We start from the raw sequence: 15,779 nt of genomic DNA, 5'->3' as shown, positions 1-15,779 counted from the left end.
CCTACACTGTCCTGGCTCCAGAGCGGCCACGCGGTGAGGAGACATGAGGCGACTGTCAGACATAGGCGTGTTCTCACCACTCAGACTCTTAGGGGAAGCTGTGTCCTCTATTCTGTGTTCTCTCTCCATCATTACAAACACCAGAGTTAGCTGGGAAATGGAAACGACTTTGATCCTTGTCTGATCGACCATTTTCTGTGGGACTGTCTCGAGGACTTTCCACATTTTCACACGTTTCTGACCAAACTCTGATCTTATTTCCTCTGCAAGAGCTTTCTGTTTACGCACATGTAAGGACTCGGTCGGTTTGAAAAAAGCTTTTTGTCCATTCCCAGTTTTGATATTACACGCAGTCAGAAGGTTCTTTAAAGCTGCAGAACTTCCCATAGAAATCATCTGATGTTTTGAGTTTACGAGATTTCGTAACATTCCCACTGCCCCCATATCCAGTAGGGCCTTCTGGTCTTCAGCGCACCTTGCTGATAAGTTCCACAAAGTGCCACAAGCGTTACTGACAATGTTCAGACTTGGTGAGCGCAGTTGTTTAAGAAGAATTTGTAAACAGCCCTGTTTGCGTAGAATCTGGCGGTAGTCTTCGCGCACTGTGATATGACTAGAGATATTACGTAAAACACCGCCTCCATTTTCTTCTATCACTGCAGTAGTCTTTGAAGGACTTTTGTAGGTGAGAGTACTAACAAGGAATTCTAGAGCTCCTTCCACAGCACAAATCTCGGCTTTGTTTTCACTTCCATGAGCTGACAAGTTCCACAGAGCACTAAGAATACTTTTCAGGGTGGCCTCCTTCTGACTCCATGGCGGCTCCCATTAGTTTGGTGGCTGCCCCTACAGCTCGCAGTGTTTTCTTACTCTGAAGGTCAGCCTTCCAGGGACAGGTTACGGAGAACACTGGCAGCTACCTGTAAAATAAACAAACAGGGTCATTACTTTTATTGCTTTGGGTAGATAAAATTTGTGGAATAAAGGCTTTATTCAATTTGTTTTTTTGTTTTTATTTCTTTTATGAGGTGTATTTATGAAATATGGGCATCATCATAATTTCTTAGCAATCAACATCATCATTTAGGAATCTGCAATAAACAATTTTTTCCATTTGAATTCGTTCGTGAAATTTTTTGTCAATGACCAAGAACAAAAATTTTATGTTCGAAGTTATACCTGGTTGAGGTCTTCACAATCACAGTGTAACTGAGCCACCAGGGCCTCCATAAAACTCCTCATAGAACACAGCAGGGCCTTGTTAGTCCCATCCCCGAACGTGAGGTTAGTGAGGGCCATACAGCCGTACCGCCGCATTGTGATGTTATACAGCTCCACCTCAGAGAGGTGAACTCCGCTTACCACCTCTAACAACTCCGCTATAGCTTGTACTCCACCTGATAACATATACAAAGATAAATAAATATCATCTAAATACAACAATGTGATATCTTGTGGCTTTACCATTAAACAGTAAGCCAATGAAAAAAATTTGATTATGATAATGTTTTGGTCTCTCACAGTATTTTAGATGAATTTGTTTTTTTTTCTTTTACATATGTCATTTGTAAGTTGAATTGTCATTTACAGATTTGGTAATCTTTAATTCAGTCCAAGGGGCATAACTCTGTCAAAAATGGCGCGATTGTACCCAAAACAGAACTTGGCCTAGATATTTATGTAATATATCAGTATAACAAATTTCATTTTAGTATGTGCAACGGTTGCAAAGAAAATGAGCGGAAACTGCAAATAATTGAAATTTTTCTAAGTCCAAGGGGCATAACTCTGTCAAAAATGGTGCGATCATATCCAAAACAGAACTAGACCTAGATATTCATGTGATATATCTGTATACCAAATTTCATTTCAGTATGTTCAATGGTTGCAAAGAAAATGAACGGAAACTAAGTACCTAGACATAATAAAACACTGCGATATCTTGTGGCTTTACCATTAAACATTCATCTAGGGGAATCCATGAAATTTTAGACCATCATTATATAGTACTTAATCAAGAAGCCCACTGAATAAAATTGATTGTGAATTTTTGTTGTTTCATCAAATGACAGCTTCATCAGGGCCGCTACAGCAGGGCCTGGCTGGTGGTCCATATCCTCTGTAAAACAAACAGTAAATCATCAATAAAAGAAAACAGATACCTTGTAATCTTATAAAAGCCCATCTTATGATAACACGAGTTATCAATTTTTTTTCTCTTTAATTAAAATTCTTTTTTTTTTCTTACATATTCCTTCTCAAAACTTGGCACACATTTAAGCTCTGTGGTTGTAATTTATGTCAATAACTTGGACTATGTGAATGGTGCTGCTTGACAATAAATGTGAATGTTTGCAACCCTGATCATCAAATTATTGAAAAATATTTTCACACCAATCTTTCTGATACTTTGTGGCCTCTGGATATATGGTTTACCTACACATATATAAACTTGTACTGTATGTAATGTATATAAAGGTATTATAATCTCCCCATGTGCCTTGTTTCTCACCTGACACCTCCTGTCCATCACTCTGTATCTCCCTCAGCTGGTCACAGTGAGCCCGGATCTGTTCCAGGAACCTCAGGACTCGGGCCTCACGGCGGCCCCGCTTGTCGTCGGGGTGAGAGTGGACGATGTTGTGTAGGGCAGCCGCCGCCCGCTCCCTCGCTGCCTTACTGCCCCTCGTATTACCCAGCAGTCCAGAGTCCTTATCACTACCATGTAACAGCTGTATCAGTAGAGGCAGACATCCTGTACAAATAAATAAATATAATTAAAATGCAAATCTGTACCAGCTGCAAAATCAACACAATGATTATCTTGAAAATTATGTGTATTGACCAGTCTCGACTTTTCAATAAAATACACAATGACATACTGACCTGACTGTCTCATGGCTATACAGCTGTCCTGTGAACTAGACATGGCTAGCAGTGTCCTTGACATGTCATCTTTGTCGTGCGTTCCCAACATAGACAACAATGAATACACCATCTCCACCTTAAAAACATATTTACAAACTAAAAGGTGTACATTATAATATATTACAATTAGATTATTTATTGCTTCTCACAAAACAGATTTATTTTTGCTATCTATTGATTTCAATGCTTTAAGAGAAAACAATAGCCTAGTGTAACAGATAGCTATGGCTGTTGTAAGATTTTCATGGCTTGTGCCTACACACCTTGGTACCAAGCTGCTGCGGTGTCTGCCCTGCTGGGCCCCCATCAGCTGGGTGTCCCTGTGACATTGTAAAAGCACCCGACATGAGTGGCTGACCATGTTGCCGTGGTGATTGCGGTGTCTGTGGGGGTTGTGTGGCGTTAGTGTTGGCAGAGTTAAAGCTCATGATACTGGCGATCTCCTGGTGACCTGACCCGTGACTGGAGCCTTCTCGTGATCCATCTACAAAATAATATATATATATATATATATATACATACACTTGTCAATTCTTCATATTTTCCAATATTGAGGACCATTTTTAATTTGAAAATTTTAGTTAGCAAGAAGAGTGCTACTTGTCAAACTGTCACATGGTTTAATAAATAAATTTTAATATGGCCTAAATGAAAATACCATTAAACATTTAAGCTTTGTTTTTGCAAAACATGTTTCTCAGAATCAATATGTACAGCTTGTAACAGTATAATAGTTTGTATTAAGTCTAAGGAAATATACAGTATAATTAATTTTGGCCACTGCTTACAAGTACATAAATGAACTGTCATTTTTTCCTGGGTATGACTTCTAAAATTTCTCCTGTAGTAACGATGCAATTTGCCATTAAATGTATATTTTTTTATGAGAAACAACAGAAAATCACTTAAAATAGCCATCAAGGTGCATCCAGTTCTACATTTTCGTTATGTTAAAAATCTTTGTAAACTCCGTTTCTGAATTTGCTGCCTTATCAATGTGCTGTCCTTGACAGACCTTTTTGAAGCAGAAAGTTGTGGCAAAATGTGATGTATTGTACAGCCATGGTAATGAATTATTTTGTCAATGAGGAAAAACGCAAAATAAAGTGGCACTGGTACCACAGGTCACACTATACAGCATTACATGGTGATCCTTTGGGATCCTTTATCTTGGTATTCACACCTAATTATAATTCTTGAAAGTTTCAGTTCTGAAAGACAAGCCAATACCCCCCAAAAAATATTGTTCAACAGAAATACCATTGTATCTTAATGTCTGATATAAAGACGTAAAAAAAAAAATAAATTCCTTCTTGCTATGATTTGTATTTCTGTACTGTACATCCACAAATGCTTTAGTTTCCTAATGACACAGCCAAAACTGCAAATCATTTCTGGAATTTGACATTACATATTCGAAATTTTCGTTTTCGATTTCTGACATTTTTTCTTCAATGAATATTGCTAGCCATTCAATTTTATGAATATGAAACACCAATGTCCATGAATCCTTTCCTCTCATATCTGTGAGATTACACAAAGTTATTGCCAGAATTATGACCTCTATAGTAATATGATATTTTAATAGAATGGAATTACACTTTGGTAAGAACAAGATCCCATTTTGCATTAAATTAACACTGATTTAATCAGTTTTCACTTCATACATAACTTCTCTGAAACATCCAAGGCCTTCCAATGTAATATTTGACCTCACATCTGTAATATAATCTAAACTTCTTAAAATTTTGACACACCTCAGAATCAGAATTACAAAAAAGTTGTTCAGAAGTGGGTTTAATGAAGTCTGGATCATTGCAACACAAAGAACAGAAACCACCCTTTTTGTGAATTTTTTCCCCTTAATGTAACATAATTCTTTAGATATAAATGATTTCTGCAACCTTAATCATGATAAAATGTATCATTACAGGCTTTTAGTCTGAGCCACAATGACTCCATTTCTGACAGAACATTTAATTCACTTGTCTGATTCTAAAGAAACTCTTCTTTCCTTAGAAAATGGTGAGATAAAAAATTCAGAAGATGTATATTAATTACATAGTTTATATTCTCATGTGGTTTTAAAGAATTCACAACAAATCTGTTTTTTATCCATGTTCATTAAGGTAGTTTGGTTTTTTTTCATCATGTCCATCTCTTAAAAAACAATCCTTTTTTACAAAGTGTGAATCAATACAGCTCATTGATATTCCCCTCTATCCCTGTATTGATGTTGCGTTTTGAGTTCTGCTGTGTCTACAGCTAAGCCTGACTTTCTGCAATTATTCCGTGTCAATCAATAACTTCAGACAGAACTGATACTTAGCTAATCTTATCACTGCCAAACCTCCACTCAAGGTCAGAGAAAGTTAAACCCTTTACACAATAATAAAATACACCACACTTACCAATTCTAGCTTAGAAATATTTCCCAAAACAACAAGTACTTTGTTTTCTGAATTTTAAACACAAACTGAGCCTGTAAGCCCAGCTCCTGTATCAGGCAGTGAAACATGAAGTCCCCCCTGACACCTGTAATTTCTCCTCCTGCGGATTCATTAGTGGGTCCTTCACTTCAAAAGATTCCCCCCTCTATCTCAACCAACTAAACACTCACTTCTCAAGTCAACCCAGATTATTCTGGGAGATTTCCAAAGCCATGTTTCTAAGTTTTTGTCTTAATTTACCTCTGCATCTGCCATCTGATTACCAAGAAATTATAAAACATATGTCAGATTGGCAAAGTATTTTTAACTCCTGGATTTTAGAATTTTCAGAGCTCTAGATCAACACAAACAATTCTAAAACTTATAACATTCCTGGGAAATGAAGTTAAAAGCAGCTTTAGGAACTCTCTCTGTTCATATAAAAAACTAATTCCCATGGCCTAAATCTATTGGTTGAAGATGGTAACACTTATCTGACTAATCTGTGTGTGCATATAAACAACAAAAAAATATTATCTTCCACAGCCCAAGAATTAGAATGCTAATTCTGAACACTGTGACCTTAACCTTATTTTAATGACCTTTGTCTGAAGGCAAGTAAGACCTTTGAAATTTATATAATTTCAAAATTATACTTGTGTAATATGAACAAGAAATTTCTACTTAATATCCAGTGACCTAGCCTTGACCTTGTCCAAATGACCAAGGTTGTTATTCTCTGGTCAGAAGCAACCTCTGTGCCTAGTACAGTACAACATGATGATAGGGAACACATTTATAATTAAATCACGCTTACAGTGAAGTTATTTTTATACCCTGTGGTTTTAAACCTATTCCTATCTTGATAGATATAATGAATTATGTTTATAATGAATCAAACTTGCATGTCCCTGGCACTTTGTTATAAATGACTCTACAGTGTTTGCATGCAAATGGACGCACAAACCTTCTAGTGAACTAGAAAACTGAGACTTGATTTTGATGTGCATAAAATAATCACTGCTCCCTAAGACATGTTCAGTCTATAAAGCAATATATAAAATTTACTAGCCCTAGACCTGTGGGCCAACAAGTATTTTGAGCTCGGCAACTTCAGTGGATCTGATATACATGGATCATTGTATGAATCAGTAATTATTACTAAAATGTAGTGGAATCATTAGCTTTGTGGACTTTGTGGATACCCTTCATTCAGGAATTTACATTGTCCATAAATTTATATACAAAGGGGTTCAGAGTCATATTTGACAACACTAAGTAGTGCAAGAGTGATAAATACTAGTATTCATCATCTTCATATTTACTATAAAAGTTGAATAAAATTTTCACAATTGGCACACTATTTTTCTATAAAAAAAAAACCCATTAATGTTTCACAATTGGCAAACTATTTTTGTACCAAAATACCATTAGTAAATTTTTAGATGAAAAGTAGGACACAATTTGGTTACACTAACTTTAGATTGATCTCCATGAATAACAAATGAAACTACAGAACTCTATACAGTAAGTGGCATTTTTGAGATGCTGGTGACCTTTCAAGGAGTTCTGATTGACTTAATATAAGGCAATTTAGAAAAGCATAATTTAACTTTTTATAGATAGGCTATACTGATAGCTTACAATTCATGTGTTCATCTTATACTTTGAAACAGTCAACAAATAAATTATTCTAAATGGAGATATATGCAATACAATACAATAAGACACATACAATCAATCAATCAATCTCTAGTTAGTAATCTATAACAGGTCAAGGATTTGTAAGAGGTGGAGCAGGCGATCTAAATACAATGTTATAGTAGTAGAGTGTAGGTAACTGTCACATGGTTAATTAAATAAACTGATCTGATAAGTATACCGTACCTTTAGTGTTGGTGCTGAGGGGCCACGCCCCGTGGTACAGGGAGGCTATATTAACCCCCACACTCTCCTCCTGATAAAGTATGCCACTCACTTCCTTCTCCCCACCAACCTGAAGTAAAGCAGAAAACAAACCTTAGTCAAAGGAAACAGCAATAAAATAAGAATTTAAATTCAATAACAAGCATTTTATATAATAATTCAATGAAATTGATAAACTCTATTGATGGGCATATCAAGAATACATGTATGTCACACATGTTTGTACCCATTTGAGTGAATTCTCACATGCATAGAACACTTTCATAGTTTACAAGAGTGTTGTCTATACTCCAATCTCCATATGAAGAATATCCCTAAAACTTTTACAAATTGTAGTTTAATATCTGTTGTGTGGTAATGGCTACTTTGTACAAGTGTATTTTCTCACAAAGTTATTTATAATTACATAAAATTTTGAATCATTCGATTGTCACTACTGTAAACAATGTCATGTGCCCCAGAAATCTTGTGAGATTTAGAGCTTTCTCGTCTCTCGAGTTGGGTATTACGAGTGAAAACCATATTGCGATATATTGCAATATCTTAAGTTGAATATTGCAATACATGTATATTAGGATATATTGCAGATTAATTATCATTAATAAATTTGTGCAGAAAGTTTAAAATGCTGTCAAGTTCAAAGACTATTTGAATTTATCTGTAAGTTTTGAAGGGGTTGAGGGGTAAGACATTGATTGCACACATAATAACACTTTCCTTTTATTCAAATACCAGGTAAAATAACAAGAGGCCAATGGGCCACATCGCTCACCTGAGAAGCTTCGACCATTCTGTTCTTTACCAGATTTCCCCTTTGTAATACATATTGTGACCCCACCCTACCCCACTGATATAATTTAGACAATTTGAAATGTACACTACCACATGCTTTGATTCCCCATTGTAAAACTTTGATTCCCCATGGTGGCCCCGCCCTACCCCCGGGGGTCATGATTTGAACAATTTAGAATCTACACTACCCCAGAATGCTTCAACATAGGTTTCAGCTCTTCTGGCCCAGTGGTTCTTGAGAAGAAGATTTTCAAAGATTTTTCCCAATATATTTCTATGTAAAACTTTGATTCCCCATAGCGGCCCTGCCCTACCCCGGGGGTCATGATTTGAACAATTTAGAATCTACACTACCCCAGAATGCTTCAACATAGGTTTCAGCTCTTCTGGCCCAGTGGTTCTTGAGAAGAAGATTTTCAAAGATTTTCCCTACATATTTCTATGTAAAACTTTGATTCCCCATAGCGGCCCTGCCCTACCCCGGGGGTCATGATTTGAACAATTTAGAATCTACACTACCCCAGAATGCTTCAACATAGGTTTCAGCTCTTCTGGCCCAGTGGTTCTTGAGAAGAAGATTTTCAAAGATTTTCCCTACATATTTAATTTCGATGTAAAACTTTGATTCCCCATTGTGGCCCTGCCCTATCCCTGGGGGTCATGATTTGAACAATTTAGAATCTACACTACCCCAAGATGCTTACACATAAGTTTCAGCTTTTCTGGCCCAGTGGTTCTTGAAAAGAAGATTTTTAAAGATTTTCCCTATATATTTCTATGTAAAACTTTGATTCCCCATTGTGGCCCCGCCCTATCCCCGGGGGTCATGATTTGAACAATTTAGAATCTACACTACCCCAGGATGCTTCCACGTAAGTTTCAGCTTTTCTGGCCCAGTGGTTCTTGAGAAGAAGATTTTCAAAGATTTTCCCTATATATTTCTATGTAAAACTTTGATTCCCCATTGTGGCCCTGCCCTATCCCTGGGGGTCATGATTTGTAAAATTTAGAATCTACACTACCCCAAGATGCTTTAACATAAGTTTCAGCTTTTCTGGCCCAGTGGTTCTTGAAAAGAAGATTTTTAAAGATTTTCCTATATATATTTCTATGTAAAATTTTGATTCCCCATTGTGGCCCCGCCCTATCCCCGGGGGTCATGATTTGAACAATTTAGAATCTACACTACCCCAGGATGCTTCCACGTTAGTTTCAGCTTTTCTGGCCCAGTGGTTCTTGAGAAGATTTTAAAAGATTTTTCCCTATATATTTCTATGTAAAACTTTGATTCCCCATTGTGGCCCTGCCCTTACCGCGGGGGTCATGATTTGAACAATTTAGAATCTACACTACCCCAGGATGCTTCCACATAAGTTTCAGCTTTTCTGGCTCATTGGTTCTTGAGAAGAAGATTTTTTAATGACCCCACGTTATTTTTGTCTTATCTTGATTATCTCCCCTTGTGATGGGACTTGGCCCTTCATTTTAACAATTTAAATTCCCCTTCACCAAAGGATGCTTTGTACTAAGTTTGGTCAAAACTGGCCCAGTGGTTCTTGAGAAGAAGTCGAAAATGTGAAAAGTTTACAGACGGACAGACAGACAGATGGACAGACAGACAGCTAGACAGACAGACGGACGACGGACAAAATGTGATCAGAAAAGCTCACTTGAGCCTTCGGCTCAGGTGAGCTAATAAAACAAAATGGACTCTCTTGAAGTATTTTGAAATTTAAAAAAGAAAGTTTATACAGAGTATATAATCTTGTTACATTTTTATGTGTGTGTGTTTTTTTTTTGGGGGGGGGGGGGGGGTATTAATATAGCACAAAATGTAACTTAATGATTAAAACAATACTATATGAAAATTTTATGTGGTTACAGAATAAAATTAAAGCCAGAGAGAAATTGTGACCTACATGTATTTTCAGGCGTTTTGGTGTTTTAGTCTAACCCGACCTAATTTCACATTATGACATACGATCAGGAACTGCACTGGTCTATTTTTACTGTTTTAATATACATGCTCCTGGTATAGCATGAAGTTTTATAAAATGACATGAAACCTATTAAAAAATAATGAAAGCAACACTGTATCAAGTGAAAACATGGATGGCCATTTACTTATAATATGTATCTTGAACTTAACATTCATCATTGTGACGTTGACCGTGTAGATTCTATATAAGATTTTAAGAACCACAGTAAACATGGTATACACCTTGTGGAAATGTTTCATATATTTTCTTTCTTAATAATTTTATTCAAAAGTCTTTTTCTTAATTAATATTTTGTCAAGTAAGATATTTAAAATTGCGACAGTGAATGATAAGCTTCTTCTCTCTCTCTCCCAAAGCTGACGAAGTATTTATTTAACTAGATTGGAAAAGCCTTGGAAAGTTACAAGTATTATTTCAGCAGTTTCTACAATGAAGGAGGTTTTTTTAATATATATTTTTATATATATTGTGAAATACCAGTATCTGGCTTTCATATCGCGATATATATTATCGTGGTGGATAATACCGCAATACACCGATATACTGGTAATATTGCACACCCCTACTCGACTCGCCCGCAAAAGAGCGGTAGTAAGTTAGATAACTGCGAGGTACTTGTGATATTATGTATAACTCTTAAATGTACATAAATTCATGTATCTATATGGGATGCAATATCACTTATATAAATATATTTATAACATTGTCAAATGAAATTTGTAAGCATTATCTCCCTTTGCAAAGCAATGGCCAGATTTTTCATAGAATATATCTGAGGATATACACCACTAATACATGTAGCTGCAAAAAAAGACTGAACATTACTGTTGTATACCTGGTAACACATTCTGAGTGTGTTACAAAATAAATGAAGACACAACTTGTCAAAACAATTTTTACTGTAATGTGTAATCCAGCCAGGCTGGTGTCTACATGGGGATATGTTTTCATCACGAAGTGTAGCTCTAGGGTTCATTCACCTTATCACTAATAAGGGTTCCTTTTCTTAACCATTCTTCTAAATTACTTTTCTTCTAATAAGATTGGAAAACCACTGTGGTCGCAATTTTCACCATTTCAATAACTAAATTTAACCTCATTAAAAAATCCTTGTAAAGATTTAAACATTGTTAAAAATTATAATATGCAGCTAAGCAACACTCACCATAAACTGTACTTACTTGAAACTTACTGGAATCAAAAGTCTATTCAATTCTTACCAAAAAATACAACCAATGTTTATGGGGAACGAAATGTGTACTTTTTTGCTTCCAAGCACTGTAACATTGCACACAAAATGGTATGTACATTGATTAGCGAGTTTGGAAACAGGGGTCTAATTTTCTTTAACACCTTCCGAGATATTTGTATAATACAAGCTGCACAGTTTATATGAGGTATAACAGAAACTAGGTACTGTGAGCAATGAGATCACTAAATGATACCCCCCACCTCCAATATGAATATAATGGCAGTGTCCATGTTTTGCTATGGGAAACCCAAAATATGTGTCAGATCAAAAAGTAAAAAGGGAGGTGCACAATGGTATTATGCAATTAAAATTCTGTGAAAATCTCATCAAATTTCATTCAGCGGATATGAGATGCATACCCCAAAGCGTAACAGACAGACGGACGGATGGACATACCTATTCAGGGCTCGACATTAACTTTTTTTCCTACTTGTCCATTCGGACAAGTGACCAAGACATTTACTTGTCCGAATTTCAACTTCACTTGTCCGAAAATTTTTCAATAAAGTTCAATAGTTTCAACTTGAAAATTAAAATAAAGTCCATTACACATGGCATGCGCTTGATTGATTCGTGATGTCACTGGTAAATACAACAAACACATAAAACAAAATTTTATCTAGGCTTTCTGTCCTGACAATAACATAAATGTCCACAAGTAAACCTGTCAACATCAAACAATTCACACTTCGGTTCGTATCTTCCATGACTTTTCAGTAGACTATGCAATTAGTGAACTTCGATCCCGATTGAAATTGAACTCAGTTAATATAGCGATACATATCAGGATCAAAGTCTGGATTTTATGTACAGCTTCCGTCTTGAGACCACCAATATGGAGCTTTCAACAGTCGTTCTTTTTAGTATTTAGAGATCCCTTTACATTAAAATGCACTTGTCCAATCGGACAAGTGCCCAGCAATATTCACTTGTCCGTATTTACTTTTCATTGGTACCGGACAAGCGGACAAGCGTTAATGTCGAGCCCTGCTATTACTAGTATTATAATTGTGGAGGGTAGTGGGATTGTAGTTGGGGGTATAATAATTGTCTAATACAAGTAGCCAATCTATGTGAAGCCTGTAGTACCTTGAGTTTCTTTGTTTTTTGGAGTTCCAGCATTTCGGTCTCTATGGAGCTGATTCGTGACAGACGGACTTCCTGTCTCTGGGAGATTTGCTCGGCCGTCCCCAGGTTCTGTAGAAACATCTCCTGGATCTGTTTACCTTCATATTCTATCTTACGTCGCATCAACTCTTTGTCTTTGGGATACTGTAATCAAAGTTCACAGGAAAACATCATTTATACAAACATCAACAGTCTTATTCACACCACATTAAACAGAACAGACTTTTCAATTGTACGATTGATTTTAAGCATGGATGATTTGTCAAGTAAAACAAAGATGTCTGGCAAGGTTTACTTTTGAATTAAAGTGCTTCTCTTCAAAGCTCGTGATAATTTCAGGTATCTTTATCCTCACCTCCTTACAATTCCAATTCAGGTTTTTTTTCAATCAGATACTGATCTTGTGATTTCCCTATCTGAAATGTTATGAAATCTGCTCTACTACTAGATATTAAGTAACACACCCCCATTACCCCCTGACATACCCCGTCTGTATGAGGGATCTTCTCCAGTCTCTGCCGTACGTTGTCTAGCTGGGAGATGTACCATTTCCTCTGTCTGTCTTCCTCCTCAATGTAGGTCAATATAGCAGATCTATAGAAATTAAACAATATATAACATATAAGTGTGTCAATACATGTACGACATACACAGCTAAAAAATTACTAAATCATGGTTACAAAAAAAATATTGTATTATTCTTAGTCAGTCAGTAAATAGCTTCTCAGAGCTAATGTTTGGTGTATAGCTCTCTCCTACCCTTTACTTAGTCATGCCTCCTTAGACACTAAGTGGTTAATTTAATACTGGCATATGGTTATTGATAATCTGACCTTTCAGTGTAGAGTTCCTGTAGTTTACTGACGACATCTGTACTGGTCTGTTTGTTTGTCTGGTGACCATTCTGTACACTGGCTGTCACAGGAATGTTAAACGACTTATGTGGACCTATATCATTGGGGGAAATGTCTTCTTCTGAAAATCAGATCAATTCTATGATTAACATACATGTCTATTTTATCAGATTAATTCTATGTTTAACATACATGTACATGTCTAGTCAAGGGAGACACGAAAACTATCTGTATTTTGTTTCCTTTTTTTTATCAATGAACTGTAATGTTCTCATAAATAATGTACTGACACAGTTTCATGAGTCATTTATTTTGAAGAAAAAAAATAATTACACAAAAATTGAATCAATAATTCAGTCAATACATATCAATTAGAAGTAATGTATAATTCTATAGTGTTGTTGGGCATCCCCCCAGACAATCTGTCTAAGTGTCTGTTGGACAATATTGCTTGTTTATCTGGGATGCTGGGGTGATGCTGAGGCTGTCCGACATTCAATCCCCCAGATCTGTATATACTACACACTCTTTTATTGTTCTCAGCTTCACCCCACAGTTTAGATTACCACAAAACAACACGCTCTAATCACCATCTAATTACCCCCTGTGTCTGTCTCTCTCTCCAGACCTTATAATGATAACACTACAGCAGATCACTGGATTGTACTGTTAGGATTCTGATCAATAATTCAATTCTCCTAGGCTCTGAAAATTTAACTTCACTTTGACACAAATTTGTTAAACATATACATTGTACCAAGTATTAAACACTCACTCATTTGTATACTGATTCAGCTCATTAAATTTTCAGAAGATTCTTTGACTGTATATCATTATGAATATTCTCCGTTCAATCTTAACTATGGAACTGAGCCAGGATGTGAATATGTTAATTTCTCAGATCTCTTATAATTCTACAGAACAAAAAAAGACAAACAAAACCATCAGACACTGATGTAATGAGTAACAGACTGATTATGAAGTATCTACACACAGCCTGATGGCGACTCTCTGTACGGTCTCTACCTTCATCACTATCATCTTCTGCCTCCTCCTCGTTCACGTCATCGTTTAGATCCTCGCCGTCGTCGCTGGCCTGGCTGGAGGAGTTGTGACTGGACGATGAGTCCTCGCCTATCACCAGGTCCCCCTCCTCTAAATCCTCGGGGCTCAGGTATAAGTGATCCTCCATTACTGTAACCCCCCAACTAACTTCACCAAATTAAACACAGCTGTAGTGAGCTTTTCACCTGCCATTCCCATAAACTCCTTTGATTTATAGATAGGAAATCCTGTACAGCACATTCACTAGCATTCTCTCACAAAAAAAATCTGCACTGGAATTCCTTTGGTTTTTACAGTAGAAAACAAAACTGTCTGGAACATCAGATATATCCCTCACTGCCTCTCTTTGATATCACACAGTAATCACTGATTAGTGGAACTTCCTATTCCAGGTGTTAATCATTAATTCTGTATGATTTAAAATAAAATTTTCCAATATTTCTGGACATTGATAGAGTGTGATGAACTCGTCAGTGTTTTTCAATATTACACTTTGTCACTGTATGGAGGCTGAGGTCTGAGTCATCTGTATTGATTGGAGTAGCTGAGTCCTACACACTAACTCACACACACAATATAACTATAGCTACAGCCACTGCACACACTGCAGACAGCTGCAGAAGCCAGCTAAAGAAGAAGCCTTATTACATAACACACATCAGACATCGTGTCTAACACACAAACCCTCCAATAGGTGCCAATTATTTTGGGAGGAAACTTCATTCATAATGTCAAGTTCTCATAAAAATCAACAGGGAATAAGAAAAGAAATGGGTTTCTACAAACATGTTGAAATGCCTTCAAGTTCAACATGTTATATCAAGGTTATTTTAGTTTAAGTGCAAATTAAAGATTTAAATTAACATCATATACTAGTATGTAGATCAGCAGATCAACTTTTTTCCTTACCAATGAGAACACTAAAATTTTTCAGCAGTCTCAAACATGAATATGCCTTTTAATGGAAGAAAAAAAGTAAAAGCCTGACACCAAAATCCTGGAAGTTTTCAAACTGAACCAAAAATGAAACCCTGTTCATAACTACAGTGGTTGTATATAAACCCATTTAAGATGTGGCTCATCTCCATCTAAAATTTACCCTATCAGACATCTTCATAACAATGTACATACAACAAATACTAGATGTGTCAATGTTCCAAATCAAATCTTGTCTGTTACACAGTAACACTACTGAATGACTGGGCAATAGTACATTCAGTGACTAGGAGTTACCTGATGAGAATACACAAATGTGATAGTACTAGCACTACTTGTGGTAGATTTCTTTCTCCAAGGCCAAAATAAAATTATAGTTTGTTTGGAATTGCCTCCCGCCTCATTGAAATGCCCCCTCCTGAAAAAAATTTATTGACCAAAAGTAGGAAGATTTTTTTTTATTTAATCA

The 15,779-nt window shown here is 36.3% G+C and overlaps 1 pseudogene; it reads right to left on the bottom strand.

Moving 5' to 3' along the window:
- Positions 1 to 61: 61 nt before the first annotated feature.
- Positions 62 to 14,772, bottom strand: LOC134236058 (adenomatous polyposis coli protein-like; annotated as a pseudogene).
- Between the last annotated feature and the right edge of the window lie 1,007 nt (positions 14,773 to 15,779).

Source organism: Saccostrea cucullata, unplaced genomic scaffold (genome assembly GCF_032062105.1).
Source record: "Saccostrea cucullata isolate Sc308-1 unplaced genomic scaffold, CSIRO_AGI_Scuc_v1 ctg13118, whole genome shotgun sequence".
Classification (NCBI taxonomy): Eukaryota; Metazoa; Mollusca; class Bivalvia; order Ostreida; family Ostreidae; genus Saccostrea; species Saccostrea cuccullata.
This window is presented reverse-complemented; position numbering and strand designations above follow the sequence as displayed.